Raw genomic sequence first — 25,271 nt, forward strand, 5'->3', positions numbered from 1 at the left:
AAAATTTGCGTTAAACTTTGAGTGAAAGTGAGAGCAAGTGAGACAAGACAGACAGAGAGAGAGATCATTTGCCTTCATATGAAATCAAGGCCTCTTCAGGGAATGACAAGTATCCTTAAGGAATTCAAGCTTTACTCTCAAGGCCCTAATTAAAGGTGATAAGACAGGTCTTATGACTTGTCATTCTTGAGCATTTGTGAACTGTTATGTGAAACCATGTAGGACAAAGAGCTTTCCTGCAGCATCTGAAATCATATTTTGTACAATTTCTAACTTATAAATGCTTGATTCATAAATGACACTTTCACGCAATCATCTACTATCATCTCCATTCTCTCATTCTTTTATCTTTCTGCCTCTTCTCCAGGGCCCCTGATGCAACTGGCAGTTGAACCATAAAGAAGAAAATGGAGTGAATTTACAGAAAATATCTGTGTGTGTGTGTGTGTGGGGGGGGGGGGGGGAACTGTGATAAATAGGAACAGCTTACGGGACAGGAAGAGGGTAGATCAAGACCAAATAGGTCTTGCCTGACTTCATGATGGCCCTCTGCCCCAAAACACTATTCACCAAATGGCCTGAGTTTTTCTCATAAATTTGTTATGCTGCCTGAAAATACACTATATGGAAATGTGTTTAGATTAATAAGTATCTTCTTTCTATGTATACATGTATCTCTAGAAGGGTGGGAGATTGGGTTCTGGTGGAGAGGGTAGGTCACTGTGTGAGGCCTAACAGATTTCAGTGGTATGATAGAATTCTAAGTTAGCCTCCCAAGATTCTTAAGTTCTTGGTGTACACACACCTTCTGCCAGCTATTCAGTCAAATACTAATCTAGGTACTGCTGTAAATTAATTTTTCAGATGAAATTAAAGTCCTGTATCAAGAATATACAATGGATTAAAGACAATCTCTTTAACAAGTGGTGCTGGGAAAACTGGTCAACCACTTGTAAAAGAATGAAAGTAGAATACTTTCTAACACCATACACAAAGATAAACTCAAGTGGATTAAAGATCTAAATGTAACACCAGAAACTATACAACTCCTAGAGGAGAACATAGGCAAAACACTCTCCGACATACATCACAGCAGGATCCTCTATGACCCACTTCCCAGAATATTGGAAATAAAAGCAAAAATAAACAAATGTGACCTAATTAAAATTAAAAGCTTCTGCACAACAAAGGAAACTATAAGCAAGGTGAAAAGACTGCCTTCAGAATGGGAGAAAATAATAGCAAATGAAGCAACTGACAAACAACTAATCTCAAAAATATACAAGCAACTCCTGCAGCTCAATTCCAGAAAAATAAATGACCCAAATCAAAAAATGGGCTAAAGAACTAAATAGACATTTCTCCAAAGAAGTCATACAGATGGCTAACAAACACATGAAAAGATGCTCAACATCATTCATTATCAGAGAAATGCAAATCAAAACCACAATGAGGTACCATTTCACACCAGTCAGAATGGCTGAGATCCAAAAGTCTACAAGCAATAAATGCTGGAGAGGATGTGGAGAAAAGGGAACCCTCTTACACTGTTGGTGGGAATGCAAACTAGCCACTATGGAGAACAATGTGGAGATTCCTTCAAAAACTGCAAATAGAACTGCCTTATGACCCAGCAATCCCCCTACTGGGCATACACACCGAGGAAACCAGAATTGAAAGAGACACGTGTACCCCAATGTTCATCACAGCACTGTTTATAATAGCTTGGACATGGAAGCAACCTAGATGTCCATCAGCAGATGAATGGATAAGAAATCTGTGGTACATATACACAATGGAGTATTACTCAGCCATCAAAAAGAATACATTTGAATCAGTTCTAATGAGGTGGATGAAACTGGAGCCTATTATACAGAGTGAAGTAAGCCAGAAAGAAAAACACCAATACAGTATACTAATGCATATATACGGAATTTAGAAAGATGATAATGATAACCGTGTATGTGAGACAGCAAAAGAGACACAGATGTATAGAACAGTCTTTTGAACTCTGTGGGAGAGGGCGAGGGTGGGATGATTTGGAAGAATGGCATTGAAACATGTATAATATCATATGAGAAACGAATCGCCAGTCCAGGTTCAATGCATGATACAGGATGCTTGGGGCTGGTGCATTGGGACGACCCAGAGGGGTGGTATGGGGGGGGTGTTCAGGATGGGGAACACGTGTATACCTGTGGCGGATTCATGTTGATGTATGGCAAAACCAATACAATATTGTAAAGTAATTAACCTCCAATTAAAATAAATAAATTTATATTAAAAATAAATAAATAAAGTTCTATATCACTTGGCCATAAAATAGAGAGATTATCTATTACTGGGCCTGATTTAATCAATGAGTTCTTTAAAAGTAGAATGTTTCTCCAACTAGTGGCAAACACATCAGAGAATTGAACTGCTAGTGGGACGGGATGCACCGAGAAGTGTTTTGTTGTTGGCTTGAAAATAGAAGAGGATAAATGGGTAGGCATGCGAGCAGCCTCTTAGAGCTGAGGGTGGACCCTGGTTGACAGCTTGCAAGAAATCAGGAACCTCAGTCCTATACATGCAAGGCACTGAACTTTGTCAACAACCTGAGTGAGTTTGGAAGAAGATCCTGAAGCCCAGATGAGAACTGCAGCCCCTGATCAATAGTTTCATTTTAACCATGTAAACCCTGAGCAGAAGATCCAGCTAAACCATTCCAGACTTCTGACCCAGAGGAACTGTGAGCTAATAAATAGCTGTTATTTAAAACTACTATGTGCAGCAAAAGTACATATTTTGTTTTGTAGTAAAAGTACACATGTGATCTCCTAGGATGAGCCTGAAGGTTTTGGTACTCAAGATGCTCTTCAGATTTTAGCATTAAATCCTAAAAAGTACAAAGACCGTTCTTACGAAGACAAAAAGCAGTTTCTTAGGGATTATTTCCACAAGAGACCATATGCCAGTAAAAAGGAAATAGAATTGTTATCCTCACTCTTATGGGTGTGGAAAATAGACATGGCTTCATTTTTCAGAAAAAGAAGGTATATTTTCATGAAAGCAATACAAAATCACAAGTCTTCTGTACTTTTAGGCTTTGGCATGTCTGAACTTAAAAATGTTAAAACACAGATTGAACTTTGAGTATGAACCACAAAACTTGTAAAAAAAAAGTTAGGAAATCCAAAGTATTTGATAATTCGTAGTTTTTTCAATTGAGATTTTTAAAATGTTATTTTCTTCACTCTATGTTGAACTAATCAATTTCAGTGGTCTTTATGCTGCTCTTTAGATTTATTTTAGGTGCTCAGAAAGACTTCTGTATAAAGAAGTGAATAGTTCTTTCAAATTTGTTACCTGCAGTTTGATTTTGTAAAAAATATTTTTTGTTTTTTCCTCTGTCACGTAAATTAAATCTTTTGATATTTCACGCACACATTGTTTTCCCAGTAGTGTCAATATTGTACGATAAAAACTGAAATCTATATATGTTTATTTTTCATTTAAGGAAATTTCAGCTTGTTTCAGAACATTTGATTAACTACAAATTATAACTGCTGTCCCTCAGCTTCCCAAGTAGCAGCAGACGATACAGTAAATGTTTAGAGAAGTAAGTAGCAACCCCCGTGACATTTCTGGTTCCTTAGGATGCACTGCATTAACTTATGCTAATTTCTTCTTGTAAGGTATTTGCCTATTAGATTATAATTTTGATTCACATTTTTTCAGTTGTTTACATCCTAACAGTTGGTTTTGATTGTAACTCAGAAAACCAAATGTTTTCATTTGTTAAAAATATACTGAACCTGAAGCCTGGTATTTAAATCAAGAGTTATTTTGCAAATAAAGTAATTCTGTAGGTGCAAAAAAAAAAAAAAAAGTCTGGGGGGAGGAGCTCTATAAAGCAAGGGGCTACAAAAAGCAACCCTACTTATTTGAATTTTGTGCTGATGGACTGGGTTTATGCTCAAGAAAGGAAAAGTAACTCTCTTCCTTTCCTCCTCTATACTCCATGCCATGAACAGCAGAGCTTTCTTCTGATGCCTGAGGCTCATGTCAGTTATATTATTTTTATGGTTCAGTTTTCCAAAAGTCAGATTTCTACAGTCTGGCGTAAGAACTTAACTATTATGTACAATGTTGTTTCTACAGGAAAATGCACTCTAAATTCCCAAGAACTTAAAAGCAAGCCTTTTAAACAAACTTCATTCATTCTGGAAAGAGACTGTACTCATTTTAATAGAATATAAAGCCTTAAGTTAAAAGGAGATCTCGATATCTATCTGTAGAGTTCCAGGCACCTGAGAGCTGGTATTTGGGAGGGTGAAGGGAGGGACTAGTTTCTTAGGAAAGTCATATATAGGATAGCATTTCATGGATCTAGATCCTAGTTGTTGTTGTCATTCAGTCACTAAGTCATGTCCAACTCTTGACGAACCCATGTACTGGGTTCAGCCCACCAAGCTGCTCTGTCCATGGTGTTTTTCCAGGCAAGAATACTGGAATGGGTTGCCATTTCCTTCTCAAGGGGATCGTCCCAACCCAGGGATCCAACCAGCATCTCCTGCATTGGCAGCTGGATTCTTTACCACTGAGCCACCTGGGAAGCCCTAGATCCTAGTTGCCTATTTTTAAATCCTAGTCTCTGTCACTTGCTAATTGTTTGACTTTGGGGGCAATTGCTTAACCTCTGGTTTCCACCTATAAAATGGGATAATTGTACCAATTTCATAGGATTGCTGCACAAATAAATAAGCAGATATATGTAAATCTCTTTAATATTTGGCATACTATGTAAGCATTAGTTATTGCTGTTATAAATAATTAGAAACCTTTTACAATTATTTATTTATTTATTTATGGCTGCACTGGATCTTTGTTGCTCTGTGCTGGCTTTCTCTAGTTACAGTTGTGTGGGTTTCTCATTGTGGTGGCTTCTCCTATTGCAGAGTATGGGCTCTAGGTTGCATGGGCTTCAGTAGTTGCAGCAGGTAGGCTCAATAGTTATGACCCTCAGGTTCTAGAGCTCAGTAGATGTGGTGCATGGGCTTAGTTACTTCTTAGCCTGTGGGATCTTCCTGGACCAGGGATCAAACCCATGTCCCCTGCATTGGCAGGTGGATTCTTAACCACTGGACCACCAGGGAAGTTCTCAAACTTTTTTATAGTCTCTTTTGCTTCTCAATTTCCTTAGCCCTACCAGCTAGTCTAAATCAGGTAATCTCTAAAACCTCAGTTATTTTAGCATTCAGGCATTTACAGTCTTGGAATATTAGGGCCATCCATAAACTATTTCAGCCAAAGTTTCTCTAGACTAAGGCTTAATCCTTTCTGCTTCACTAGAAGCCCAATATCTTTTTGTGTGATCATCGAGGAAGAGCAATTCTTGTATGTTTAAGTAGAAGAGTATAAAGGTAAGGAGAGTGAACCTGGAGATGTTTTAAAATCTGAGTCTCCAAGGTATGCCTAGAATCTAATTTCAAAGTGTGATGGTGGTGTGATTGGGAAGCCCAAGATCTGAGTGAGGTTATTATGACAAAATTTAGGATTTTGCTTTTCAATCTTTGGTTGAAGCTTTTGGATATTATTCAAATTGCAAAGCCTATTTGAATCATAGTGCAGCACTTTGGCATATCAAAAACAAATAGCCATCCTTGGCACAGAAGGGTCTACTTTTAAGAATAGCAAAAGATAACTTAAAAGGCTTTTTAAGAAGCCAAAAGAGGCATTGGGGCAGCATATAACTCTTTCTAGACATTTTTTATGAGGTAAATGCAAATTCTGAAAGAGACGGGACTACCAGACCACCTGACCTGCCTCTTGAGAAATCTGTATGCAGGTCAGGAAGCAGCAGTTAGAACTGGACATGGAACAACAGACTGGTTCCAAATAGGAAAAGGAGGACGTCAAGGTTGTATATTGTCACCCCGCTTATTTAACTTCTATGCAGAGTACATCATGAGAAACGCTGGACTGGAAGAAACACAAGCTGGAATCAAGATTTTCAGGAGAAATATCAACCACCTCAGATATGCAGATGACACCACCCTTATGGCAGAAAGTGAAGAGGAGCTAAAAGCCTCTTGATGAAAGTGAAAGAGAAGAGCGAAAAAGTTGGCTTAAAGCTCAACATTCAGAAAACGAAGATCATGGCATCCGGTCCGATCACCTCATGGGAAATAGATGGGGAAACAGTGGAAACAGTGTCAGACTTTATTTTTGGGGGCTCCAAAATCACTGCAGATGGTGACTGCAGCCATGAAATTAAAAGACGCTTACTCCTTGGAAGAAAAGTCATGACCAACCTAGACAGCATATTCAAAAGCAGAGACATTACTTTGCCGACTAAGGTTTGTCTAGTCAAGGCTATGGTTTTTCCTGTGGTCATGTATGGATGTGAGAGTTGGACTGTGAAGAAGGCTGAGCACCAAAGAATTGATGCTTTTTAAGTGTGGTGTTGGAGAAGACTCTTAAGAGTCCTTTGGACTGCAAGGAGATCCAAGCAGTCCATTCTGAAGGAGATCAACCCTGGGATTTCTTTGGAAGGAATGGTGCTAAAGCTGAAACTCCAGTACTTTGGCCACCTCATGCGAAGAGTTCTCATTGGAAAAGACTCTGATGCTGGGAGGGATTGGGGGCAGGAGGAGAAAGGGACGACCGAGGATGAGATGGCTGGATGGCATCACGGACCTGATGGACGTGAGTCTGAGTGAACTCCGGGAGATGGTGATGGACAGGGAGGCCTGGCGTGCTGCGATTCATGGGGTTGCAAAGAGTCGGACACAACTGAGCGACTGAACTGAACTGAACTGAAATGCAAATAAATCAGAAACATGTATTTTGGATTTCCTTGAAATTACATAGAGTGTAACAGGCAGAGAGCTTCAATTTATATTTGAGTAGACTGAGGTTTTCCTTTAGAGATGGTCAATAATGTAATTTGTTAGTTTACTTGACAAAAAGCAAGAAGCTGGCACAGAGCTCATTATGGAGAACTCTAGTATGTCCAGTATAATGTGTATATATCCTTTGGCTAAAGACCTATTCACTCTTGCCTCCCTTATCCTTTTCTAGTGTTGGCTGAGGCTTTGGGAATATCTAGGAGAGCAAATTTTGAGGATATGAAGGAAGATAGAAAATTAAACTCATCCAGCCACACTTCTTATAGCTCCAGCACTGTGACCTGATGGGAATAAACAGGGATCTGTGTGCAAGAATTGCAGGATGCAGTGAAAACACAATGAGACCTGGATTCTAGTCTTGACTATCATTCAGCTTAACTTCTTTTTTTCTATCATATGTAAAATAAAAAAAATATTTTTACAGCTTTATTTTAAATTTAAAGTGCACAATAAAATAGTTTTTTAGCATATTTATAGAGATGTGCAACATCACCATAATATATGTTAAGAACATGTTCATCATTCCAAAAAGAAACCTTGTACCCTTTAGGAGTCAGTCCCCACTCTCCTCAACCTCAACTCCTCTCCTCTAAGTTTTAGGCAACTACAAGTGTATTTTCTGTCTTTATGGATTTGCCTATTCTAGACATTTTATGTAAGTTAAATTATACTTTTGGGATTGGCTTTAATTTTCTATAATGTTTTCAAGGTTCATCCATTCAATGGACATACTGCATTCTGTTTACCCATTCATGAGTTGATGGACATTTGTTTTTTTGACTGTTATGAATAATGCAGTTATGAACAAGATTTTTGTGTGGACGTATATTTTGTCTTGGGCAGATACTTTCGACTCTTTGTGACTCCATGGACTGTATGTAGCCTGCCAGCCTCCTCTGTCTATGAAATTCTCCAGGCAAGAGTACTGGCATGAACTGCCATTCCCTTCTGGGTCTCCCACTTTACTATCTAAGCCATCAAGGAAACCCAAAGATATCATATTTTGTCTTGAGCATATACTTAGAGTAGAACTGTTGGGTCATGTGGTAACTCTAGGTTTGCCTTTTTGAGGAAGGGCCAAACTGTCCTTCATTGTACATTCCCACCAACAATATATAAGTGTTCTATTTTCCTACATTCTTACCAATGCTTGTCTTTTTTATTACGGTCATCCTAGTGGACATGAAGTTGCAAATGCAATATTAAAAAAATAAAATTAGTCCAATAGATCCATGGTGAGCAAAATATTGAAATGTTAAGTAAAGCCAGAAACTGGCAGTGCTGTGTGCTGAGCCATATATGAGCCTGAAGCAAAAGAAAATATGTGTTCACATATACATTTTCTATATATTTTTAATGCTAATTAAAAAACCAACTTGGAAAGTATGCTTTATAAATGTAAACCTTTATCAACAATAAATGAAAAATAGTAAATAATTTGTAAATATTCAAATCACCAGATGAAAGCATCAATTATTGTGGAGAAAATGCATATCAAATAGAAATTGAGGAAATTATAGATGCCCTAATTTCACATTTGAAGTGGAGCTATGAAAAAATAAAGTATCCTCACAATCTTCTTCTTCTTTTTTTTTTTTTTTTTTGGCTGCAGTGGGTCTTCATTGTTTTGCATGGGTTTTCTTTAGTTGCAGTGAGCAGTGGCTACTCTTTGTTGTGGCACATGGGCTTCTCACTGTAGTGGCTTCTTTTTTGGCAGAGCACAGGCTCTAGGTGTGTGGGCTTCAGTAGTTGCAACACACAGGCTCAGTAGTTGGGGCTCATGGGATTTAGAGTGGGGCTCAGTAGTTATGGCACACGGGCTTAGTTACTCCTCAGTATGTGAAATATTCCTGGACCACGGATTGAACCAGTGTCCCCTGCATTGGCAGGTGGATTCCTGTCTACTGTGCCATGCCTGCCTACCTGTTAAGTCACTTCAGTTGTGTCCAACTCTGTGCAACCCCATGGACTATAGTCTGCCAGTCTCCTCTGTGGGATTCTCTAGGCAAGAATACTGGAGTGGGTTGCCATTTCCTTCTCCAGGGCCATGAGGGAAGTCCAATCTTCATTTTTAAGCAGAGAAAAGTTACCTCTATGAATACTTTTGACTTAAAAGCAACCAATGACTTGGCTCATAAACATTCTGATAACTTAAGTCCTGTAGAAATTTCATCTGAAATAGATAGGTAGCATGAAAAAAGAGAAAAGTTATCAACAACTGATTTAAGAAGAAACAGAAAATCTGAGTAGACCTTTAAAAGTGAAGAGAGAGAAATAGTAATCAAAGAAAAGCATATAAAGATAAACCCCAGCCCAGGTGGCTTCACTGGTCATTCTATTAAACGTGTGAAGAATTAACAGTCCTTCACAAACTCTTCCAAAAAGATAGGAGAGGAAGAAACAATTTTCAACTCATTCTCTGAGACCAGAATTACCCCAATACCAAAACCAGATAAAAATATGTGAAATGGAAACTAAAGAATATAGACACAAAAATCTTCAATAAAATACTACCAAATTGGGCCTGGAAATATATAATGGATTATATGTCACAACCAAGTGGGATATATTGCAGGAATGCTAAGTTGGTTCAACACAGGAAAATCAATCACCCTACTGATAGAAAAAGCACTAAAACCACAGGATCATCTCAATAAATGTAGAAAAACCTTTAACAAAATTCAAACTCTTTCATGAAAAAAGCAAACAAACACCTAACTAGGAATAGAAGAGAATTTACCTGAATAATGGTCCTTGTCGTAGTTCCCAGAACCTATAAACATGTTATCTCACATGGTAAAAGATACTTTGCAGATGTGATTAAAATCTTGAGATGGGGAGATTATGCTGGATTATTCAGATGTGCCCAGTGTAATCTCAAGGTTCCTTCTAAAAGGGAGGCAGGGGATCAGAGTCAAAGGGAAAAGATGAGAGACAGGAAGCAGAGGTGAGAGATTAGAGATGATGCTTCAGTGCTAGGTTGGAAGATGGAAAAAGAGCCTGTAAGCCAAGGGATGCATGCAGTCTCTAAAGGAAGAAAATGCAAGGAAGTAGATTGTCCCCTGCAGCCTCCAGAGGGAACACAGGCCTGCTAGCACTTTGATTTTAACTAAGTGAAACTGATTTCAGATTTCTGGCCTCCAAAAGTGTTAAGAGAATAAATTTGTATTATTTTCAGTCACTAACTGCAGTAATTTGTTATAGTGGCAATAGGAAGCTAATACAGCACCTATGAAATCCCTTTCTTCCATAGATCAGGAACAAGCTAAGGCTGTTTACTCTCACCACTTCTATTCAGCTTTGCAGTAGAGGTTCAGGGCAATTCAGCAAGAAAAAGAAATAAAAGATATCCAAATTAAGAAAGAAATAAAACTATATTTTTTATTTTAAATAATTTTATTTATTTATTTGGCTATGCTGGGTCTTAGTTGTGGCACGTGGGACCTTCAATCTTTGCTGCAGCATGCAGGATGTTCAGTTGCAGCATTCCAAATCTTGGTTGAGGTATGTGGGATCTAGTTCACTGGCCAGGGATCAAACCTGGGCCCTCTCCATTGGGAGCATAGAGTCTAAGCCAGTGACCCATCATGGAAGTCCACTATATCTATTTTTAAATGATGTAATCTTGTATATAGAAAGTCCTAAAAAATCCATGCAAAACTACTACAACTAGAACTAATAAACAATTTTAACAAGGTTGTACAATACAAAACCAATAAATAATAATCAGTTGTAGCTTTATACACTTGCAATGAAAAATCTGAAAATGAATTAGGAAGATTCCATTTAAAATAGCATAACAAAACTTAGGAATAAATTCAACAAAAGATTATAAAACTTGTTCATAGAAAGGTTCAAAATGTCACTGAAAAAAAATTAAGAAAACCTGTGTATATGGGAAAACATTCATTTCCTGTTCATGGGATAGAAGACTTAATGTCATTATTTCCTCCTATTTTCTACATACCAACGCAATCCCTATCAAAACCCCACCTTTATTACTTCAAAAATTATCAAGCTAATCCTAAAATTCATAAGGATCTGCAAGAGATCAGAATAGCTAAAAGAATTCGAGGAAAAAGGAATAAAATTGTAGAACTCATTATCTTTGATTCTAAAACTTATTTCAAAGCTACAGAAATTAAGACTCATGATACTGACATAAAGTTAGACATATACATCAATGCAATAGAATTGAGAGTTCAGAAGTAAGCTTTCATATTTCAGCTCAGCTCAGTTCAGTAACTCAGTCATGTCTGACTCTTTGCGACTCCATGGACTGCAGGACGCCAGGCCTCCCTGTTCATCACCAACTCCCGGAGTTCACTTAAACTCATGTCCATTGAGTCAGTGATGCCATCCAACCATCCCATCCTCTGTTGTCCCCTTCTCCTCCTGCCTTCAATCTTTCCCAGCATCGGGGTCTTTTCCAATGAGTCAGCCCTTCGCATCAGGTGGCCAAAGTATTGGAGTTTCAGCTTCAGCATCAGTCCTTCCAATGAACCCTCAGACTGGTCTCCTTTAGGATGGACTGGTTGGATCTCCTTGCAGTCCAAAGGACTCTCAAGAGCCTTCTCCAACACCACAGTTCAAAAGCATCAATTCTTTGGCACTCAGTTTTCTTTATAGTCCAAATCTTACATCTATACATGACTACTGGAAAATCCATAGCTTTGACTAGACAGACCTTTGTTGGTAAAGTAATATCTCTGCTTTTTAATATACTATCTAGGTTGGTCATAACTTTTCTTCCAAGGAACAAGCATCTTTTAATTTCATGGCTGCAGTCACCCTCTGCAGTGATTTTGGAGCCCCCCAAAATAAAGTCTCTCACTGTTTCCACTGTCCACCCCCCATCTATTTGCCATGAAGTGATGGGACCAGATGCCATGATCTTAGTTTTTTGAATGTTGAGTTTTAAGCCAACTTTTTCACTCTCCTCTTTCACTTTCATCAAGAGGCTCTTTAATTCTTTGCTTCCTGCCATGAGGGTGGTGTCATCTGCATATCTGAGGTTATTGTTGTTTCTTTTGGCAGTCTCGAGTCCAGCTTGTGCTTCATCCAGCCTGGCATTTCTCATGATGTACTCTGCACATAAGTTAAACAAACAGGGTGACAATATACAGCCTTGATGTACTCCTTTCCCGATTTGGAACCAGTCTGTTGTTCCATGTCCAGTTCTAACTGTTGCTTCTTGATCTGCATACAGATTTCTCAGGAGGCAGTTCAGGTGGTCTGGTCTTTACATGTAAGTTCTTATTAATGAATGAATAAACTTACATCTGCTCTCCCATTTGCCACATCAAATTCATGTTGCAAAATGAATGTATTCAAATCAAATGCAGAGTCTAACTTTTGCATGCATCAATTATTTTGATTGTCACTTATAGAACCATTACTCACTTATATGTCTTAGACTATGAATGCAAAGATAACAGAAACTTGTTATCAATTGTTATCACAGACCCAGAGGTCTGTGCAATTTTTTTGTAAATTCTCCAACTGAGAGCTCTTTGTAAGTAAGTGCCTGCTAAACATGGCTGGATAATGGTAAAACTCCAATCCTTCTTTTGCCTATTTGAATTTTATATCTTTGCAGGAGACAGTTTATTACTTTTGGAACAATTACTTATGAAAGAGGAAAATTGGACTCTCATAGAGAATGGAACAGGTATTGACTGGACCAGTAGAATCCAGAAAGCTAAGAGGATCAGCCTTGAAGAATAAACCAAACTCTGTCTCTGGTATTTTTCTGGAGGCATTTTTTTCTCCGGTTGGAATGAAGGCAGGCCAACTGGGGATAACGTGAGTGGGTGGGGGCAGGGGTATGAAGCTTTCACCTTGGCTTCCACCTTGGAATTAATAGGGCTTTTCTGCCCCTAGATCTCTGGGTCCAGCACCTTTCAGTTTGAAACACCACTAAATAAAACCAGTGCATCCAGCGATCTTTTCCCCATCAAAAATTGACTAGTAGCTTCACAAGCCTATTGTTCTATAAAGAGTCCTGCTGATTACTTATATGTATTTCTTTAAAATCCAGACAGAAAACATCCCTAGAGCATCAGAGCAAACCTGTCATAGGCTTCATTACCTTTCTACTTATAATTAAATCACTGCAGAGAGATGTTGTGTACCTAGCTTAAAATAAATACATTTTGTTGTATAACCAAGAGATATGCCACTTGATGGAAAAAAGTTAATTGAAGCCACAGATTCTCTGCGATACCCAGAATTGATCTTCCATTTATCCTAGGTTGCCTGCCTGACTCCATCCTCTCTTAAAGTGACTTGTTTCTCAAGAGTTCAGCAGTTCCTCTTGCAATTGATTTCTGGTGTCTACTGACCAGTTTCCAAATCGTGCTCAAATATAGCTAAACCTCAGGAAAGGATGTACTTTAAGCTTAAATTAAGACCCTTTCACCTCACTACACACATTACTGACAACACAAATTGGCTGCTGTATGCTGTATTTTACATAAGAATGGCCACACATCAAGGCCCAGGTGTTTATTCAATTCTCTACCATTACCTCCTATTTGAGGATGATAATAGCAACATAAAGAAAGAGAAAGTAATGATGCATATGAATAGAATGAGGTGTTCTATGCTGGGTTCTTGTAGAAAGTTAGAGATAACTTTAGAACGTAGAAACTATTCCTTTGGAAAGGAATTAAGACCTCGAAATTGTCTCTTCCTTAACTGTGCGGCACAAACCTTCCCCAACTAACCTTTCACACCATTCACATGTAATGCATTACAAACAAGTTTCAGTCTGGGTTTTAAAAAATGTGTTGGTGGCTTACATCCAGCTAGTACATTTTCCCTCATGGAGAGGAACCAAAAAAGATAAACGTTTTGATAAATATAGACGTTGAATGACTAACACTTTCACTTTCTGAGCCTTATTTTCCTCATCTATAAAATACGAAAAAATCAGATCTCAGTTTACCTTATCATTTTGTGATACTTTGGTAAAATAACAGAAAGATAAATTAGTGTATTAAAAAATGTCACACATGTGTGAGGTGAAAGTTGACTAGAACGAGAGATATGTAGAAATGTGGAAAGGGGTCGGGACAAAGGTAAAAGAAATTTGGGATAGAAAAAGAAAAAAGAAGTGAAGGAAAAGAAAACGAGGAATAAGGAGGTAATTTCAGCGGCGATAAAGGCTGTAATAGGAAGCGCAACCTCTCAGGAACACTGGGGGAGGGGCCGCAGGGCGGCTGGGTCACGTTGCCGGGGGAGCCATTTTGGGAGTGCACGGCGGTTCTGCGCGGGGCCTATTTGGCTGTGACGCCTAGCCCAGGTTTCTACCGCCCTAGGGCTCATCTAAAACCTAAGATGGCGGCATTTGCATAGGGTGTAAGCGCTGCAGGCATACTTTATGTGAAAAGACGGCCAAAGGACGAGTCTCCTAAGGAATGTCCAGAAACTAGCGGATTATTTGTGTTGTGGTGAGTGCTGAAACTCGCATCGAGTTGAAAAGTGACCATTAGTAAGGTTACACACTTCGGCATCGCATGGCCTGACTGAGTGGGGGAGGAGCCGGTCTACATTTCATTTTTCTCTCTCTTCAAAATATTGGAGAGTAATTTCTCTCTCCTTAATCACTTTACTATCACGGATGAGGATAGGTGGTTGCAGAAACTAGCTCCTAGTGGGTATTCTGGGTCGTTTTCCTTTTTTTTTTTTTTAACTTGTTTGAATGGGTTTTTATTGACACCATGCCGCCGCAAAATTCTCTCTCCCTAAGGCGCTTTCAGGAACTGCTTAACTGTTGGGCCTGCGGGTCCTTAATTCCTAAGGGGTGCCTTTCCATGTGCAAACTTAGTTTTGATAGACCAATCAGTTTGTAATATACTCATGGTGGGCTCGATTAAAATAATTTTTTTCTATGCCCTTTATATATACTTCAGATGAGGACTTTTGGTCTTATAATACTTAACATTTGTCCAGGAAACATCTTAGAGATCGAGGGGTGTGTGTGTGTGTGTGTGTGTGTGTGTGTGTGTATAGATAATATTTCAGGGAGTTGCTACATTATATTGTGAATTGTTAGCTTGTTTACTCACTAAGTAAGAAAAGAGCTAAATTTCCTGTGTTCAGATCTCTTGGTGAAAATAAATTTATGTTAAGCATAATATCATTACATGTTTACTATATGGGAAGACAGTAAAACTGAATTTAATCTATTAAATGCTTATGTGGTTAAAAGAAATTTCCCTCAAGAAATGCCCACATCTCGCTCATACTTTGCTGGAAAGACTATGAATTGCTGCAACCTTTAAAAAAAATGATCTGACAGTATGTAAGGAAATAAAAAAATACGAATATTGCTTGACTAAATACTGGAACTTAATATTCTGACTTTTAAGAATCCATTCTACAGAAATAAATGTACCAGTGTGTAAGGATATATGAACAAGGATGCCTTTGTAGCTTTGTTTGTGTGACAACTGGAAACAACCTGTATATCCGTCAGTAGGAGAGTGTTTGAATAAATCTTGGGACATTCATATTATGAGATATTTTGTAACTGTGGAAACAGATTTACCTCTATTGATCTAGAGAATGCTATAATGGATTGTTATGTGAAGAATGTAAGCTATAAAATACTGTCTAGTATAATTTAATGTTTTTGGTGGTGGTGGTGAGTGATGAGGGCTTCCCTGGTAGCTCAGCTAGTAAAGAATTGTATGCGATGTAGGAGACCCGATTCCTGGGTCGGGAAAATCCCCTGGAGAAGGGCTAGGCTACCCACTCCAGTACTCTTGCCTGGAGAATTCCATGGAGAGAGGAGCCTAGTGGGCTATACATTCCATAAGGTTGCACAGAGGCAGACACGACTGAAGTGATTAAGCAGCAACAGCAGTGAGTGATGAAGGAATGTTGGATAAACTTTTTTTTCTTTGTCTTTTTGGGGGGCCTTCTATAATATGTTATGAAATACTTAAGAGATATAGAAACATATAAAGAATAGCACAGTGAACCTCTTTTCTCACCAGCAAAACATAAAAGACTAAACATTACCATTATAGTTGGAGTGCTCTGTGTACCCATCCCTGATTGCATCCCTTCCTTCCTCCTCAGAAATAACCATTATTTTAAATTGATTCTTGTGACTTCCCTGGTAGTCCAATGACTAAGAAGACTCAGTGCATCCAATGCGGGGGGCCTGGTTCAATCCCTGGTAGGGGGAACTAGATCCTGCCTGCAGCAACTAAGACCAGGTACAGTCAAATAAATATTTAAGAAAAAAAAAAGTGATTCTTTTCCCCATGCATTTCTTAAACTTCTGTGATGTAATGAACTTTTTTCTAGCATGGGTTATTTTTTATACGTTTTGAAGGGAAATTTTTAAAAGTTGAATTTTAAGTGTTGGGCTGCAGTAACAGGGACCAATTGAAATTTCTTCTAAATTTGAGGGCAGAATCCAGTTTTTTTAAAAAAGAAATTAAACCAGGAAACAAGTGTTGGCAAGGAAGTAAAGAAATTGGAACTCTCATACATTGCTGCTGGGATGTAAAATGGTGCAGCCACTGTGGAAAATAGTTTGACAGTTTCTCTATAAGTTAAATGTAGAATTATCACACTTCCTTGTTGACACTTGTTATCTCCTTTTTTTTTTTTTAAATTTAAAAATTACAACCATTCTAGTGTGTTTGGAGTGTTATATCATTGTGGTTTAGATTCAAATTTCCCTAATCACCAATGATTTTGGCTACCTTGATGCACTTATTGGCCATTTGTGTATTTTTAATTTGAGTGTCTTTGTTGTTGAGCTATAAATTCTTTGCATATTCTGGATAGTAATCTGATCATATATATATATATATAATATTTAGAAATTTGCAAATTTCCCCCCATTATGTATATGTTTTTTACAGGTTCTTGGTAATGTCCTTTGGTATACAGATTTTTTAAGTTTTCTTTATTTTTTTCTTTTTTTGCTTGTACTTTTGGTGTCAAATCTAAGAATTCTTTGCTAAATTCTTTGCCAAATAAATCTAAGAAGATTTATCTTTATGTATTTTTCTAAGTGTTCTATGGTTTTAGCTCTTATATTTATGTCATATATTCATTTTGGGTTATTTTTATATATGATATGAGATCCAATTTTATTCTTTTACATGTGCATAGCCAGTTGTCCCAGCACCACACATTGGAGAGACTGTCCCCCATTGAATGGTCTTGGCACACTTGTTGAAATCATTGGCTTAGGTGTATGGGTTTATTCTGGTCTTTCAAATTTATTTCATTTGTCTCTGTGCCTATCCTTATTCCACTGCCATACTTTTGATTACTGTTGATTGTGTTAATTTTTAAAATTGAGAAGTGTCAATCTTCCAACTTTGTTCTTTATCAAGATTGTTTTGGCTATTCGGGGCTTCTTGTAATTCCATATGAATTTTAGGATTATCCTGTCCATTTCTTTTTAAATCATATAGAAAAAATAAGAGAGGTTACAAACCAAAAATACAATAATACTAGCTTATATATTTACCTATGTAGTTACCTTTGCTGCTGCTGCATGCATGCTCAGTCACTCAGTTGTATCCACCTCTTTGTGACCCCATGGACTGTAGCCCACCAGATTCCTCTGTCCATGGGATTTCCCAGGCAAGGATACTGGAGTGGGTTGCTATTTCCTCCTCCAGGGGATCTACCTGACCCAGGGGATCAAACCTGAGTCTCTTGGGTCTCCTGCATTGGCAGGCAGATTCTCTACCACTGAATCACCTGGGAATCCCTTGTAGTTACCTTTGCCTGTGTTCTTTATTTCTTCATATAGTTTAGAGTTCATCTATTATCCTTCCATTTTATTCTGAAGATCTCCCTTTGTCAGTTCTTATAGGGCATGTCTGTCAGCAGTGAACTTCCTCAGCTTTTGTTTATCTGGGAATGTCTTAATGTCTCCTTCAGTTCTCTTTTGATAGATTTATTGAAATATAATTCACATACCATACAATCCACCCATTTAAAGTGTACAGTTCAGTAGGTTTTTAGTATATGTGCAGCCATCACCAAATCTTTCAACATTTTCATCACTCTAAGAGGAAGTCCATATGCTTTAGCCATAAGCCAGATGGTTGGATGGCATCACAGACTCAATGGACATGGGTTTGGGTGGACTCTGGAAGTTGGTGATAGACAGGGAGGCCTGGTGTGCTGTGGTTCATGGGGTTGCAAAGAGTCAGACACGACTGAGCAACTGAACTGAACTGAACTGCCCCTTGAACCCCACCTGCCCAGCCCTAGGTAACCACTAATCTACTTTTATCTCTGTAAAATTTCCAGTTTAGAATATTTCATATGAATAGAATCATATGGCCTTTTGTGATTGCCTTCTTTCATTTAGCATACTGCTTCAAAGTTCATGTATGTTGTAGCATGTATCAGTACTTTATATCCCATTTATGACTTCCATTCATAGAATGGATATACTACATTTCCTTTGTTCATCCATCTGGACATTTGGGTTGTTTCTACCTTTAGGCGATCAAGAATGATTCTGCTAAAACATTCATGTACAAGTTTCTGTATAGAAATATGTTTCCATTTCTATAGGTGTATACTTAAGAGTTATTGCTGGATCATATAGCAACTCTGTGTTTAATAGTTTGAGACACTGTTAGACTTTTTTCCAAAGTGGCTGCACCATTTTACACTCAGCAGTATGAGGGCTCTAACTTGTTTACATTCTCACCAGCACTTATCATTATCGACTTTATCCAATTCTGGCCATCCTGCTGCTGCTGCTGCTGCTGCTGCTGCTGCTGCTGCTGCTGCTGCTGCTGCTGCTGCTGCTGCTGCTGCTGCTACTGCTACTAGGCTGCTTCAGTCGTGTCCGACTCTGTGCAACCCCATAGACGGCAGCCCATCAGGCTCCCCATCCCTGGGATTCTCCAGGCAAGAACACTGGAGTGGGTTGCCATTTCCTTCTCCAGAGCATGAAAGTGAAAAGTGAAAGTGAAGTCGCTCATTCCTGTCTGACTCTTAGTGACCCCATGGACTGCAGCCCACCATCCTAGAGGGTGTGAAATGGTATCTCATTGTAGTTTCCTTTCCTACAAGGTTAGGTCCCTGATGTTGTTCTTTAGGGAGGTGCAATTTGAATATACCCACCATCACCCTGGGATGAGTTTTGTTAGAGCTGTCTTTCTCTGACCACACCCAGCAGCCAGCAGCCAAGCTCCATTTACTGATCCTTTGTTTTCCATAATGCCCGAGGGCATAAACTACTCTGAAAACTAATTCAATCAAATTGTGAGTCCTTTGAAGAAATAGTTAGCAGAGGTTAGTGTTTGATATTTGTTCTGGCTCCAAGAGGGTTCTTTCCAGTAGCCTTACTGCCGATTTCTTACCTGCAAACTCGTTGACCTACAGTTCGGCGTATATTTTGAATCTTCTCCCAATTGCTTTTCTTTACAGTTCAGTCAGTCAGTTCAGTCGCTCAGTTGTGTCTGACTCTTTGTGACCCCATGGACTGTAGCATGCCAGGCCTCCCTGTCCATCACCAACTCCTGGAGTTTACTCAAGCTCATGTCCATTGAGTTGGTGATGCCATCCAACCATCTCATCCTTTGTCGTCTCCTTCTCCTCCTGCCCTCAATCTTTCCCAGCATCGGGGTCTTTTCCAATGAGTCAGCTCTTTGCATCAGGTGACCAAAGTATTGGAGTTTCAGCTTCAATATCAGTCCTTCCAATGAACACCCAGGACTGATCTCCTCTAGGATGGACTGGTTGGACCTTCTTGCAGTCCAAGGGACTCTCAAGAGTCTTCTCCAACACCACAGTTCAAAAGCATCAATTCTTGGGCACTCAGCTTTCTTCATAGTCCAACTCTCACATCCATACATGACTACTGGAAAAACCATAGCTTTGACTAGATGGACCTTTGTTGGCAAAGTAATGTCTCTATTTTTTAATATGCTATCTAGCTTGGTCATAACTTTTCTTCCAAGGAACAAGCGTCTTTTAATTTCATGGCTGCAATCATCATCTGCAGTGATTTTGGAGCCCCCCAAAATAAAGTCTGTCACTGTTTCCTCTGTTTCCCCATCTATTTGCCATGAAGTGATGGGACCAGATGCCATAATCTTAGTTTTCTGAATGTTGAGCTTTAAGCCACTTTTCATTTTCATCAAGAGGCTCTTTAGTTTTTCTTCACTTTCTGCCATAAGGGTGGTGTCATCTGCATATCTGAGGTTATTGATATTTCTCCCAGCTATCTTGATTCCAGCTTGTGCTTCTTCCAGCTCAGCGTTTCTCATAATGTACTCTGCATATAAGTTAAATAAGCAGGGTGACAATATACAGCTTTGACATAATCCTTTCCATATTTGGAACCAGTCTGTTGTTCCGTGTCCAGTTCTCACTGTTGCCTCCTGATCTGCATATAGATTTTCTTTACAACCTTGCTGTTTTTTCAGTGCTCCTCTAGGCTTGACTTTCTCCATGGTCTTGCAAATGAAGTCAGTTCAGTTCCTTTGAGAAGAGAATAGGAGCTATCTGTTTTAAAGTCTACTTTTTCCCTCAAGCAAAAGCTTTGAGTCTGGTCTCTGGAGGTGGGGGTAGGGACAATGTCAAGTTTCTGAGTGACAGTTCTGTTGTGCTAGATGAGTGCTTAGTGGAGGGGAGAGTGCAACCAGAGGTCCTCTCAGTTTACCGTTTACTCCTCACAACCCAGGGCAAGGATGTTCAGGGCCCCAGTATTCTCCATATATCACATCCAGTTAAAGTTTTCATTCTGCCACTGGGGGTTAGGTTGCAGAAAGGAACCCCTACCTCTAAACCACAATTGTTCAGGACTCAGCCCTAGCAACAGGCTAGGTAGCTGGATGGGAAAGTCGAATGCCCTGTACTTCCAAAGAAGAAAGCCCTCTAAATGGGACTTGGGGGTGGTGGTGGTGGAGAGAGAATTTTTTGCCTTGAATTCAGGAGTCTTGAGTAGAGTCTTCCTCTCTGAGCTAGGATGGGAGAAGGAGGGAGGGAGAGAGTAGTCTTGGTTCAGATACCATAGGCTCACTTTTCTTAGTGAATTTTAAAAGATGTTCTTGAATAGATATTTCTTCATTTGTTGTTTGTTCTTAAAACCACTTCCAGAGGGTTTAAACGGTTGCTTTTTTTTTTTTTTCTTTTAATAGTTTTTATCAGTTTCAGTGGGGAACAGGACACTCGAGCTCCTCATGCTGTCTTGCCATAAGTTAATCTCTTTCCTTTCTTTTTGAAAGATTGTTTTATCAGAAATAGATTCATTGATTCAGAGCTCTTTTACCTCCCAGCAATTAAAATATGCCATTCCATTGCCTCTGGCTTCCATGGTTTCTGTTGATGAGTTACCTTTCTTAATTTTAGGATTCTCTCTTTTTCTTGGTTTTCAACATTTTAATTGTACTATGGCTCAGTGTGGATCTCTTTGAGTTTATTCTATTCCGGATTCATTAGATTTCTTAAGATATATAGATTGGGCATTGTTTCTTCAAACACTCCTTTTTCATAATTACCCTTTATTCGAATTTGAAAACTGAATGAAGAACAGAGAATATTGTTTCCTTAGTTTTGGTCTGCATTTTGGATAAAAAAATAGCATACAGAAATATAATTTGGGGACCTGTGAAGAATATTGAAGGATTAGAACAGCTTTAATTAGACTAAATCAGACTAAATCTAAAACCTTTTCACAGATTGATAAGATGAAGATACAAAGCAGACAATGATAATCGATACTTGGAGATCACTTAGAAAATTGAGAGGAGTCAGACTGGGCCCATCTTACAATACAGAAGTCTTGTGGCTTGTGCTTCTGAATTGTATGTCTTAAAACTTATAATGAACACCTGAGTTGTATAGAGATGAGAGAGGTTACAACTTCAGATCCCAAGTTATATATGAAGCCTGTTTAGTCCTGCAGGATTCTGAATATTTCTTCAAGGTTCTCTGTCATTTTAATAAAAATAGATCTATTACTTCTGTTTATTTTATATTTGCTACACTCGATATACTTTACTCACCAAGTCATTGGAACTCTTAAAAATTCTAAATAATTGGTAAACCATTTCACAGATTAGAAACTTGAAGTTTATTTGGGGACTGATCCACCTATAGTCATGGTTAAATATTGGCAGCTCAGGGATTTTGTTTGCTTTATGATGTATCTGTAGATGTACTTAAAATGGATGGGGAAAACAGTTTTGTTTTGTGTTCTCAAATTTTATAGTAACCTATCTGGAAGTGCGAATTATGACTTGATTTGAACATTTCCAGGTTGTGTTACACTATACCTCATGTGATATTTCTTTTCAGTAAATAGTTGTTGTTTAGAATGTATATATCTATATCCCTGATTATGTTTAAAGGGCACATGGAAAGTCAGCAGAAAAACGCATATGCCTGAAACACCAAATGCTATGCATATAGTCCCCTTCTACAATGCCTCCCTTAGAATTTGTCAGGGATGCTGTCTTAGAAGCAAAGTATCCATGATGTTTTAGAAAGCAAGGAAGTAAGTGTGGATTTCAATCAAGAATTGCAGGCCTTGCTGGACACATCCCAGGGAACATTTTTCAAAGATGTGATGCTGGAGAATGTGTCTGGTCTCTTAGTGAGTATGTCAGCATTGACTTTTTTTTTTTTTCCTTCAAATATTCTTGATATCCCTTTCTCTCCTTCTTTTTCTTTTGGATCTCTTATTTTGTTGGTATGCTTGATGCTGTCTACGGGTCTCTTAGTTTCTTTTCCCATTTCTCCCACCCTCCATCCCTGCCTCTGGCAACCACCAGTTTGTTCCCTGTATCTACGATTAAAAAAAAAAAAAAAAGATTTCACATACAAGAGATCATACAGCCTTTGTCTTTGTCTAACTTCTTTCACTTAACATAATGCCCTTGAGGTCCATCTGTATTGTCAAAAATGGCAAGATTTTATTATTTTTTATGGCTAACATTCCATTGTATTTATATATTATATACACACATTGTTGTTGTTTAGTTGCTAAGTTGTTTCCGACTCTCTTGCAACTCCATGGACTATATATATAGCCTGCCAGGCTCCTCTGTCCATGGCATTTCCCAGGCAAGAATACTGGAGTGGGTTGCCATTTCCTTCACCAGCGGATTGTCCCAATTCAGGGATCAAAACCTTGTCTCCTGCATTGGCAGGCATGGGCTTCCCCAGTGGATCAGTGATAATGAATCTATCTGCCAATGCAGGAGATGTGGGAGACACAAGTTTGATCCCTGGGTTGGGAAGATCCCTGGGTTGGGAAGATCTCTTTTGTGGGGGGTGGGGGGGAATGGCAAGCCATTTCAGTATTCTTGCAGGGAAAATCCCATGGACAGAGGAGATTGGTGGGCTGTAGTCCATAAGGTCACAAAGTGTTGGACATGACTGAGCAAGCAAGCACACACACACACACACGCACATACATACACATACATCCCACAATTTCTTTATCCATTAATCTATTGGTGGACGTTTAAGTTGTTTCCATACCTTGACTATGTAGATGATGCAGCAGTGATCATGGGAGAGCAAATGTCTTTTCAAGTTAGCTTTTTTATTTTCTTCAAATTGTTGTTCAGTTGGCAAGTCGTGTCTGACTCCTCGTGACTCCATGGACTGCAGCATGCCAGACTTCCCTCTTCCTCACCATCTCCTGGAGTTTGCTCCTGGAGTTTTCATGTCCATTGCATCAGTGATGCCATCCAACTATCTCATCCTCTGTCTTTGTCTTTTCCTTCTGCCTTCAATCTTTCCCAGCATCAGGGTCCTTTTAAATGAGTTGGATCTTCCCATCAGATGGCTAGAGTACTGGAGCTTCAGCTTCAGCATCAATCCTTCCAATGAACATTCAGGGTTGATTTCCTTTAAGATGGACTGGTTTGATCTCCTTGCTGTCCAAGGGACTCTCAAGAGTCTTCTCCAGCACCACAGTTCAAAAGCATCAAGTCTTTGGTGCTCTGCCTTCTTTATGGTGCAGCTCTCACAACCGTACGTGACTACTGGAAAGGCCTTGACTATGTGGACCTTTGTTGGCAAACTGATGTCTCTACTTTTTAATGTACTGTCTAGCTTTGTCACAGCTTTCCTGCCAAGAAGCAATGGTCATCTTATTTCATGGCTGTAGTCACAATCCACAGTGATTTTACAGCCCAAGAAGAGGAAATCTGTCCCTGCTTCCCCCTTTTCCCCTTCCATTTGTCATGAAATAATGGGGCTGGATGCCATGACCTTAGTTTTTTTTTAATATTTAGTTTTAAGCCAGCTTTTTCACTATCCTCCTTCACCCTCATCAAGAGACTCTTTAGTTCCTCTTCACTTTCTGCCATTAGAGTGATATTATCCACATATCTGAGGTTGTTGATATTTCTCTCAGCAATCTTTTTTTTTGTTTTTTGTTTTTTTTTTCTCTCCTGGCAGTCTTGATTTCCAACTTGTGACTCCTCCAGCCCAGCATTTCACGTGATGTGCTCTGCATATAAGTTAAATAAACAGTGTGACAGTAAACAGCCTTATACTCCTTTCTTAATCCTGAACCAGTCAGTTGTTCCATACAAGGTTCTAACTGCTGCTACTTGACTGGCATACAGGTTTCTCAGGAGACAGGTAAAATGGTCTGGTATTCCCATTTCTTTAAGAGTTTCCTATAGTTTATTATGATCCACACAGTCAAAGCTTTTAGCAGAGTCGATGAAACATAAGTAAATGTTTTTCTGGAATTCCCTTGCTTTCTCTATGATCCAGTGAATGTTGGCAGTTTGACCTCTGGTTTCTCTGCCTTTTCTGAATCAAGCTTGTACATCTGGAAGTTCTTGGTTCACATGTCCTGTCATGCAGGATTTTGAGTATAACCTCACCAGCATTGGAGATGAGTGCAATTGTCTGGTAGTTTGAACATTCATTTGTACTGCCCTTCTTGGGAATTGGGATGAGGATTTCTTTGGATAAATACCCAGATGTGAACTTGGTGGATCATAAGGTAGTTCTGTTTTTAATTTCTGAGTAATGTCCATACTGTTTTCCATAGTGGCTGTACCAGTTTACATTCCTACCAACAGTACATAAGAGTTCCCTTTTCTCCACATCCTCACTGCTTATTTCTTATCTTTTTAATAATAGTCATTGTGGTTTAATTGGCATTTCCCTGGTGATTAATGATATTGAGCATCTTTTCATGTACCTGTTGGCTGTCTCTATGTCTTCTTTGAAAAAATGTTATTTGGCTCTTCTGCACATTTTTTAATTGGGCTGTATAACTATCTTATGGCAGTAGTTTTTAACTACCAATATGTTGGGAAAGAATGGTAAGGTAACAAAAAGTTTCACTTTGAAAAGTGAATAAAGTAGATTTAAAAAACAATGTCAGGCTGGCATAGA

General features: G+C 38.8%; 1 long non-coding RNA gene across 2 annotated transcripts in view; it reads left to right on the top strand.

Annotated features, from left to right (window-relative positions):
* Positions 1-14,220: 14,220 nt before the first annotated feature.
* LOC105605507 (uncharacterized) overlaps positions 14,221-25,271 on the top strand; it is a 187,430-nt gene continuing 176,379 nt past the window's right edge. For both annotated transcript variants that reach the window (XR_009598893.1, XR_009598892.1), the window contains exon 1: positions 14,221-14,347. This is a non-coding gene — a long non-coding RNA (uncharacterized LOC105605507). The remainder of the gene's footprint in view (positions 14,348-25,271) is intronic.

This window comes from Ovis aries, chromosome X, assembly GCF_016772045.2.
Source record: "Ovis aries strain OAR_USU_Benz2616 breed Rambouillet chromosome X, ARS-UI_Ramb_v3.0, whole genome shotgun sequence".
In the NCBI taxonomy this organism is placed as follows: domain Eukaryota; kingdom Metazoa; phylum Chordata; class Mammalia; order Artiodactyla; family Bovidae; genus Ovis; species Ovis aries.